The sequence below is a fragment of the Arvicanthis niloticus genome, chromosome 16 (assembly GCF_011762505.2).
Source record: "Arvicanthis niloticus isolate mArvNil1 chromosome 16, mArvNil1.pat.X, whole genome shotgun sequence".
NCBI lineage: Eukaryota > Metazoa > Chordata > Mammalia > Rodentia > Muridae > Arvicanthis > Arvicanthis niloticus.
In genome coordinates, this window is record NC_047673.1 from 65,365,839 (window position 1) to 65,377,117 (window position 11,279).

Here is an 11,279-nt window from a genome sequence, read left to right on the forward strand (position 1 = left end):
AAAAAAATGGCATCTTTTGAATTTTTTTCTTTTCACTTAAGTGTTCACCTGGTTGAATGAAGCAGAAATGTTGTATATCATAAATGTAAACAACAAATGAAAAAACATAAATATACCCAGCTTCAAGAGAGCTAAAACCTCACATTTGGAGAATGAGACCAGCAAGAAAGTGAAAAGTCAGCTCACACAAGAAAAACAAATCTCAAAATCTGTTATAATGAGCTGATATTCAGGATATAAAAGCTCATAGCCAATAATAACAAGACACATAGCCCAATTAAAACTGTGCAAAGATAATTTCTTTGCTAGGGAAGATATATCAATATCTAGAGAGCAAATTGAAAGGCCGGTCACTAATACTAGACAGTGTTAATGAAATCCACAGTGTGACAATTACACCTGTGATCCATCAGGATGCCTGGAACAAAAGAACACAGACCATAATAGGGATCTATGGGAACACAGAGAAATTGCAGCCTTGGTATCCTGTGGTTGCAGTGTTCAGCTTCATCATGGAAGAATACTTTGGCAGTTCCTCAAATTGCTAACCATGGAATTACCAAATGTAATAGAATTATCAATAATATATATATATATATATAAAACCATGAGAAATGAAAGCATATGTCCACCAAAAAAATGTTTACAAATAAATGTTCATCAGAGGTCATGTTAGTAAAAATGTAGAAACCACCAAAATACCTGCCAACCAACAAGTCGATAATACATGTGGTGTCCTAGTGTCATATTTGTTGCTATGATTTTTAAAAACATGCTTGAGGGTTGCAACTTAGGAGAAAGAGATTTACTTTAGCTCACCATTCAAGACCACAGTCCATTCCCCAGCAGGGATGCCAGTGCAGCTCCGGGTAGGGATGCCAGTGCAGCCCCCAGCAGGGATGTCAGTGCAGCCCCCGGCAGGGATGCCATTGAAGCCCCATTTTGAAGCAGCTATTCATACTCATGGTCAAGAGCAGAGATAAAGAAATGAATGCATGTGTAGTGTCAGCTAGTTTGTTCTGCTCTGAGATAGTCCAGTTCTAAAACTTGGGCAATGGTGCCTCCCACTTTCAGGCTGACTTCCCACATCAACTGGAGAGATCAAGACAATTCCCCACAGACATGCCCACAAGCCAACATAATCTATGCAATGAGTTGTTGAGACTCTCTTCCCAGATAATTCTAAATTATGTCAAAGTCATAACTAAAATTAACCATCATATGTGGTACAGTTCTATAATGGGAGATTAGTCCATAGTAAAAGGAAAAATATACGGATACATATCGCAAGAATCAGTGGATGAAACAAATACAGTGTGCAAAGCAAGATAAACCCCAGTCACAATGTGTATGTTGGATAACTCCATTGATATGAAATATCTAGAACAGGTAAATATTCAGACACAGTCCACTGGTGGAGGCTGAAGCCTAGGGAGAAAGGGACAGAGAATAGCTGAAGGAATTGAAATATTTTAAAGCTACCTAGTAGTAGACACATAACTGTGAACATACCAAAGTCTGCTGACATATCAACTTTTAAAGGCTAAATTGGGGAAATGGGTTATACTCCAGAAGAACTCTGGCCACCTTAATATAGTGCTATACTGTCGCTACCCACGTCCAACCAGCGGAATAAGGCAACGGCAACCGTGTTCTTCTTCAAGTGGTTTATTCAGCCATCCCTGTACAGTGAGCTTCTTCTCTCTCTCCTCTCCTTCTCTTCTCCTTGTTTTTTCTCTCTCCTCTTTTCTCTTCTTTTTTGTCTCTCTTCCCCAGCTCCCGCAGTCCCTTATACGCATTGCCTTGATCCTATCAGCAGCTGCCACGAAGTCACTGCTAATTGGCCACTCTCAATGATACGAGGTGGGGTGATCGGGTAACCACACCTCTCAGCACATACAACTCCATATATGGAGTTGTCTTTTCTCTCAAGCAATGCCTATGCCAAGTGTCACTTTGTAATGGTGAGAGTGGAGCTGCTTCCCACACTATACTAACCACACTCAGGTGATCATCAGAATCCTTATGTATCCACTCCACTTGTCACTCTTGTAGAAGACATATGTTTCTCCATCCTCCTGACTACATTTTAGATAGACAGGGTATTGCTAAGCAGCTCCAAACTCATGGTCCAGTTTGACTAACCTCAAACTCTCAATCATCCTGGCTGACCCTCCCAAGTGTGGGGATCACAGGCATGCACCCCCATGCCACACTCCTACTAACACTTAATTGGGCCACGTGGCTTCTATTAACCTAAACCCTATACATGAAACCGGACATATAGAAGTTACAGACAAAAGATTTAATGTGTCCTGTGTCTTGCTAGTTCCTCTGTAGGTAGTGACAGTGGTTGTAAGATGATCATACCAGGGAGTTGATGACCCCTCAACTTGGAGATTTGCAAAGCAGCTCTGACTTGAACCTCCTCAAGTCTAGCTGACCCCCTTGGACCCAGTTGATGCACAGCCAACCTGTAGAGCCATGAACTAGAGTTCCTTGGCATGGATTTACTATCCCAGTAAATAAGCTGCCAATAAAAAGAGACAAGATCTAGCAGTGTCTTGGAAGATGAAGTGTATGCTTAGCTTGTGTGAGGAGACGGGTTCAATCTCGTCTGCAAATAAATAAACCAGAGGGTAAATATGTGGAAAGTATTACCTTGTGCATTCAAAACTGCACTTTCAAAGCCATATGTGAATCTAATGATGTAGCGCCCATAAGATGATGAGCAGTGTTACTGAGTGGGTAACAAGATGGTATGGAACATTTTTCACAGTGGAGTGTTTTGTATGTGTTTAAAATTGTGAACTATGGAAGCAAAGTTTATCTCTAAGCCATCTTATGAGAAGGCACTCTAAATTCTTCTGAATAAAATAGGTGTTATTAACTTGAGCCACCCATGTGGAAGAAGAATTCCAACATGCTAATATAAAATAAGCCAAGACCAAAAGTAAGGCAGAGACTTCCACAGCCTTCCGAGAGCTGGTGTCACAGCCAAGCGATTGGGCAGAAAAACCCCAGAGTCATGTACCTCCTTTCTCGAAACTACCTGTCACAAACAGGCATTTTAGGAAAACCATTTAATTGCTTTGGGCCTGCTTTTCTCATTTGTTAAGTGAGAAAAGGACTGTTAATGTGTTCTGAGAAACTAATCACCCAGACTTATTTTGTAAATTTTACTGATGACAGAATGATTGGAAGGAAATTAGCTCAAGGCTCACTGCAAACAAGGTACTTAGAGCTTAAGACAACATAGAAAATTTTAAAATTATTCATCTCACCTCCTTGATGGAACACTAGCTTGTTTTCAGAGAGGGAGAATAGTCAGGGATTTGTTTTCCTTGCAGTAGAAATGAATTTCTCTCATATTATTCTCTTCAAGTTTCCTAAAAACTCATTATCACAAAAATCATTAATGAAACCAATAAAAATTATGTATTTGATACTCTGCAGCTGCTGGTAATGAATTCTACAAGAAGAAAGCACTCCTGGACATTCTTTAACTTTAGATGGTCAGCAACAAGAAGAAAGGCTTAAGTTCTCAATAGCCCACAGTCATGCTGAGATTTTCTCCCATTTCCAGTGGTTTCTCAGCTGCTGTCAGACTCTAAGATTATTCGAAGCAGCAGTGCACAGTCCTTTTTGTGTAAAGCAGAGGTACCACAAGTTGACCCAAGCCAAGAGCAGTTCCATTCGCTTCAAACAGCACGTTCTCCTTGTGAACATAAGCAAGGATGTTTCCATTGACTAAGTAGGTAGAAAGGGAATGTAAGGGAAATGGGGCAACAAACCCATCTCTTTGACCCAGAGGAAGAAAAAATTGGGTTTTGTAAAGTTTATCAAACTAAATCCAACCTACTGTGTTGTATAAGCAAGGACACAGAGACTCTTGAACAAAGACATGCTAAGTCTGTGTGCGTGTGTGTGTGTGTGCGTGTGTGTGTGTGTGTGTGTGTGCGCATGTGTGTTTACAAAAAACTGAAGGCCCACTGAGGACTAGAAATTACAATTACCTCTTTACAGAGATTTTCATTATACTCTGCATTAATCAGATTTCTGCTACTCCTTAACAAAATATCTGAAGCAAGTGACTTCAAAAGAAGAAAGAGTCATTGTAACTCACAGGATTGGAGAACTCAGTGCATGTGTCAGATAGATAAACTCTTGAGTACATATGTACTGTTGCCAAGACAGCCATGTCATGAAATCCATTGTTTCACATCCACAGGAATCACAAGGCCTTTCTCCTGTTAGAGTAAGGTTGTTTATGCTATATGCACTATCAATATTTACCGCAGCTTCCTCCTGTAACATGACTACAACAGGAGACTGAGACCTCCTTCTAAGACTAGCTAACCCTCTGCCTCCTCCTCCATTCCTGTTGTATATAATAAATGCATTAAGCTTCCAAGCTGCTACAGGTGTGTCTGCAGCTGCTACAGGTGTGTCTGCAGCTGCTACAGGTGTGTCTGCAGCTGCTACAGGTGTGTCTGCAGCTGCTACATGTGTGTCTGCAGCTGCTATAGGTGTGTCTGCAGCTGCTACAGGTGTGTCTGCAGCTGCTACAGGTGTGTCTGCAGCAGAGCACACAATTCATCTGATGTCCACTTTATGTGTGTATGTCCTTTCTTTCCCTCCTCTTACGTGAGTTATGTCAATCCCCAAGCTGTGTGGGTCAGTCCTAGCAAATGGTAGGCTGGTTGGTTCTCTGTTCTGGGGTTTGTGGTGGACAGGTTGTGGGAGGAAACTCAGAGTAAGTTGCTCATATCATGCCAGCATGGGAAGGAAACAGAATAACAGAAATGGAGTAAGGGTCCCAATACCACCCTTAAAGGACACTTCCAATAACTTCTCGTTCCTGCTCTGACCTACCTCCTAAGTGTCTACATCTCCTAACAGTATTATAGGCTGACAACAAAGTCTTTACCAGGTGAGCATTTAAGGGACACTCACCCCAAACTGTAGCACTGCTTACCATAAAAAAGTCTTTATCACACAAACACTGAGAGAACGTTGACAGAAGACCATGGAATTTTGGTGAGCACTGTAAGGGAGCTTACTCATTACCTCTCTGAAGAAGCATTCTCCTGCTGCTTCCTAACACATGGACTCATCGAGATCAGGCCATTAGCATTTACTGTCTGATCCTTTGTGTTATCTTATGGCACATTTCCTAGAATTAGCCCAAGATAATGTATGTCTTCAAATCTCAATTATTACCAAAGTGAACTTTCTGTTTGTTCGTTTGCTTGCTTCTGATACAAATCTCACTAAAAGGTTCAGATAAGCCCTTGAACTTGAATCTGTTTATTTCTCAAGTTTTTGAGATTACAGGTATGTGCAGCCATCCCTGACAACTATTGCTATCTTTAAGGCTAATTCCTAATCTAAGTAAAAGAATGAAATTGTATTGGATTGTGCCCTTCCTTTTATGTTAATACAATTGAAAATACTTTAATATAGTCCATATCTTCCCTCCCTTTCAACAGATTTGAAATTTGGGATATATAATGAGTTTTCTTTTGCTTTTAAGTCCAGTACTTCAAACTTATGCTCAAGTCAAAATATATTTGTGCTTTAAGGATCCTTAGGGGAAAAAATTAAAGTCTTTGCCAATACCATCCTATGTCCACATTTTTCTTCTTCTAAGGATGGTAACCTAGAGCTCCATGGCTTTGTATGAGGAAGTAACGTATAGCAAGGCTGTACTTCTTACAATAACCACACATCATCAGTAAAAGTGTAAAAATATTTATTAAACAACACCACAAGATTGTCAAAGGAACAAGGATCAAAGGGGACACATTGTGGGCAAACTGCAGGAAGGTAAGCTAGAACTTGGCTGCTAGTCTGAAGCAGAAGACATTTGTGAAGTCAGCTTGCATGCTTACACGGGACCATTTGAGTAGTTCCTGGCCAGAAGGTCATAGCTGGAGGGTAGAAGCCAGAAGAGTCTGTGCAATTCTCACAAGAACAGTGAGACAGAATTAGACACATGATGAGGGGAGCTACCAAAGAGAGACCCAAATGGAGAACTAAAGCCCTGGAGAGCTATTTCCCCTCTAGGAGCTCTCCTGTTCTGAGGCAGAGTGACTGAGGAGGCTGTAATTCTCACCTTGCAATCTAAACAGTCCCACTCCTCAGCCATGGTTCTGGGGCTGGGGCTGGGGCTGGGGCTGCGGCTGGAGCTGTATTTCTCAGGAGAGCCCTGTGAAAGGCAGGGAACCTGCTTTCTTCTAACTCAGTGTGAATAAAAGAACGAGAATTCAGAACTGGCCCAGGATGTCACAGTAAATAGTCCTAGGTCTCAGAAGAAAGCACAAACAATTCACATCATGGGCTCTGAGATGAACAAAAAATGATAAATGGAGCCTTTCAAAACAATACTTATACAAGGATGTTAAATAACAAAATCACTCAATAAGAAAAGGTATTAAAATAAATAAATGAGGCACCCTGTATCATCACAGACTCTGGAGTGTTGTCCCTGCCCTATGCTACATGCCCAGAAGAGGAAAGGTGATAATTGTAACTCACCAAGACATAATGGTTGTACCCATTGTGCATAATCAATGTCTACCTTTAAATTAAAAGGTAATAATAATTCCTCAACCATGCCAAGAAATAAGAACATATGACTATAACCCTACAGAAAGGATAACAGAAAGTAAACAGATCCCGAAACAATGTCATAAGTTAATCAACAAAATTTTAAAGTCACCATGTACACTAATATAACACCAAAGATGCAGAAAATTGATTAAGAATGGTGGTTTTTTTTTTTTTGGTCTAGAGAATTATAATTTACTTAAATATGTAAATCTATGATAGTATAACAACTGAGACTAGAAGCTAAGAGTAAATGCTAACAAAGGTTCTTCTGTCCTTCCTTTTCTCCTTCTTGGCTCATATCTTTTCTTTCTTTTTTTTTTTTTCCAGTGATAAGGATTAAACACTTCGCCATGAACATGCCAGACAAGACTCCTTTGAGTTATTCTCAAGGCTTGTGATTTTGAGACAAGGTCTGACTATATAATCCAGGCTGGTCTTGAAACCATGGCAACCATCTACCTCTGCTTCCTGGTGCTAGAATTTTAGGCGTGTGCCACCACCATAATCAACAAACAGTCTTGATAAGGAAGAAAATAAAATCACTGAACCAGAAGCTATATGAACAAATTAAAGAGGAACACTGAGACTAAAAGTGAATATGAATTTGAAAGACTGAGAGGAGATTGGGAGCTGAAACCATAGATTCTAATGTATAGGTGAAAAGGAGGTTTGATTTTTAAGCCATATATGGAAATATAGGTGTGAGGTTTCCAAAACTAACAAAGCTATCAGCTTACAGATGAACCACCATGCTAGAATTCTATACCTGACAAAAGCTCTCAAAACTAAAGGAAAAAACGGAAAAGGGCAGAGCTGCGACCCCAGCCCCCAAGGCTAAAAAAGGAGACTCCTGTTTGAAGCCAGCCTGTGCTGCACAGCAAGAGCCTGTAGCCAGAAACAAAATCAAAGACAAAAACAAAAAGACTTAAAACAAAATGAGAAGTTCTTTTCCATGGTAACAGTAACAAAAGGAAAGATAGTGTGGCTATGTCAATGTTAAAAACAAGCACTTTAAGTAAAGAGTATTTCTAAAGATACTTTTTCCATTATTTTTCATCTGGAGAGATGGCTTCAGTGATGAGGAGTTGGTGTTGCTCTTCCAGAGGACCCAAGCTCGGTCTCCAGGCTGGAAGCCTGGTCACTCTACCTTCATCCTGCACTCATCCTCTACTTTGGGTCAGCTGCTACCTCTGCTTGTAGGTCCATTAGTCACTCAAGGGCATCCATCTGAAACTTGATGATACTTGATCTAGGGAGGGGGGAGGAGAGGGGAGGGGAGGGGAGGGGAGGGGAGGGGAGGGGAGGGGAGGGGAGGGGAATGGAAGAGAAGGGGAGGGAAGGGAAGAGAGCAAACATCAGACAACAAACATCAGATGGATAATGTCGCTGGTACTTTCTTCTAAACTCTTAAAGAGTGACTAATATCTTCAATGGTTATTACTTATCATCAGCCTGATCTTCCAGGTGACTCTTGGTGCATATCTGTGAGGGGTTTTCTAGACTGGTTTAATCATGAGTAAAGACTCAACCTAACATTAGGAACACCACTCCATAAGCTGGGAGGTTGGACTTCATGAAAATAAGAAAGCTCACTGAATACCAGCAGTCATCTCTCTCTACTTCCTGACTGTAGATGCAAATGTGACCAGTTGCCAGTGCTCCTGCTGCCATGGCTTCCACTTCATAATGGACCATAACATTATACTGTGAGTGAAAACAAGCCTGTCTTTTCTTCAATTGCTTTGATTGAGTACTTTGTTGTAGCAACAAAGCACCTAGTCCAAGTCTCTACAATCTGTTCCAAAAAACAGAAGTAGAGGAATGCTCCTCATATAAAAAATAAATATAAGAAATCAAATGTGCAACAGAAAAAAATAGCAATTCAAAACTAGGGCCTTTATACAAGAGTATATATAAATCTATCATGTAGTGTGTGTATGATGTCTTCTAATTATACTCATGGTTATCCACCAGAGCAGGACCAAAAACCATTCATTCTAGAAATATACAGATAAAGAGAAAATATGAAAATTGTGACATTGATAATTTGTACTTTGTGCTTCAATTAACAGTTTCAAGTACAGTGTTTAAGTGAGCCTTTAAATATTTTTAAAGGATAGAAATTTTTCTAAACATGACCAATCTAAGAGTCTCTTTGTAAAATTTCTTTATTCTGCAATCAGCACATAGGTCTGTCTTGTATCAAAACAAAAAACTTAATAAAATTTTTGTTTAAAAAAAAAAAGGATAAGGAAAAGTGAATGGTGAAGCCAAAGAGCTTTCCACTTATGGTAGAACAGAGAACAGAATATACATTGTCAATGTCAGGAATCCAAACAAGCATCACTACAGACCTCACAGACAATAGCAATAATGGATAACATATTTTAAAGCTCTGTTTTATTAGTAGTAGTAGTGCATGGGAGGGTGGGTGCACGTGACACAGAGTGCATGTAGGGGTCGAAGGATAACTGAGTAGAGTCAATTCTCTACCTCTATGTTGACATGTGTTCTGGAGATTGAACCCAGGTTTTCACACTTAGGAAACAGGCTTCTTTACCTGCTGAGCATTCGATATGTTATTAACTCAACACTAATAGATTTAACCATGGTCTCAAGTGTTCCTCGGGAAAGCAGCTTAGTCATAATTACGAAACCTCTCCTAAGACTGGAACAACTTAATATCTTTCTCATGTAGAAAGCTCCAGACCCAATACAGTCTAATTAATACATTGTTCTAAATATTAAAAATAAAGATCAATTTCACACAAAGCTTTTTAGGGATCAAAAAAGGAAAAGGCTTCTTCAGTTTATTTTGAAGCAAGTACTCACTTAATATAAAAATTTTGTAATATAAAAATTTGAAAAAATATACACTAGAAATGAAAGTATCAATGTTTCCCATAGGTGGCTCTCAAATCTTAAATAAATATGAAAGTAGACCTAAAAAATATCCAAAGCAAAAATAAACCACAAAAGTACAAAATTTCAGGAAAGTAAGTATGTTTAAACACTCAGACAGATAATTTGCCACATTAGAAAAGAAAACCAAACCATTAATTTTGATGAAATTGGACAAATAAAAATTTAAAACACAGAAATAATAAGAAAGCTGACAACAAGAATAATAAGGTAAACTAGCAATCTAGGCAAAGAGATAGCCCTTAACCCAAAAGGAATGATTTGTTTTTAAAAGTCTATAGCCAATATATTGAATATCTCAATATTGAAGTGTTTTTTCTGAATAGATTAATGAAATAAAGATATTAGTGTCAGGAGAAAACCCCAACCTGAGGAGCTGAAGCCAGAACTGAAGGCAACATCAAAACCAGGCAGGATATAAGTCCAGGGAGTAATGTGCATTGCATGGTGCAATACTATCTTGACTATGGAAGTAATAGGCACCTTGGGTTAATCTTGAGATCCCTGTCTTTAATCTTCAAAGATATGATTTCTGAATAACAGCACATTTTAAGCAGTGAATATTAATAGGGTTAGGCATTGCCCAAGCCTCTAAAACTACTCAGTATTCTTCTTGACTTTCAAGGGACATTCATGAGTCTAGGAGAGCAGGGACAGTTCCTGAACCCTCCCCATGCCTAAGGCCAAATGTCAGGCATAAATCCAGAGTCAGAATGTTCAGATAAAGTCACTCGAGCCTTGACAAGAAATTACATCAAAGCTTTAGTTTCTTCAGTTATAATGTGAAAGAATTTACTGTTCTCTGCTTCATGGGATTCACACAATAAATCTATGAGAAAAAAATAAGAGGTCATCTACAACATGTAATCCAGAACATCAATGAACAGGAACAGCTGTCAATCAAAGTCAAGACTGATGCTACAAAGCATTCGCCACCAGGGCAATCACAGGGCAGCCAGCTCAGTTTCCCAACAGTTACTCTTCCACCATGCCACAGAAAATCAGCCTTGTTCCAATCTGATCTGACTGGCCATTGACAATTTTTGTGCCATTCACCCCAGGCCAAATCTGCATGTAGAGATTAGGTTCCCTTATCAGGACTCTAAGACGCATGCAAAGATGCCTAATGTAGAACCTGCATAGAGAACCCAGTAGCACTGAGGATTTCAATGAGTTCCATGGCAAAGTCTCACCAGGAAATCTAGCAAGGAAAGAAGATGGAGCTGGAACCTAAAATGCACGAGTGATGAGGCATAGTCTGAAAGCAGCAGGTTTGCATCCAACCATGGCCTCTTAAGGCAAAGTGTGTCTTAGGATGCAGAGGTCTAGGAAATGGTGAATGTGAGTTTCCCCATTCCAACCCTTCACTCAGACATACCTCTGTGACAAACTCCATCCTTTAGTCCTGGATTAATCCATGGGAAGCAGCTTACATACAAAGTCTGGTCCACGAGAAGAATACACAGGTTTGGTTCTTGCCAGAGGCAGAACACCTCCACAAGGTCTTCTAGCTACGGAGCTTGTAGGAGAGCTGATGAAGCTTCTGTTGTAGCTACTCGGGAGTTCTTTCTGGCTCCCTTCCCCAAAGGTGGTGACTCTGAGAATGGCCCAGTGAAAATCACATCTCACTGTTAGTCATAGAGCCATTTCCACAAACCTCTCTTTGCTAGTCCCTAGAAGGTAGGAAACTATCCACCTTGTCATAAAGATGAGGAAATTGTACCTCAGGAATCATGAAAGTT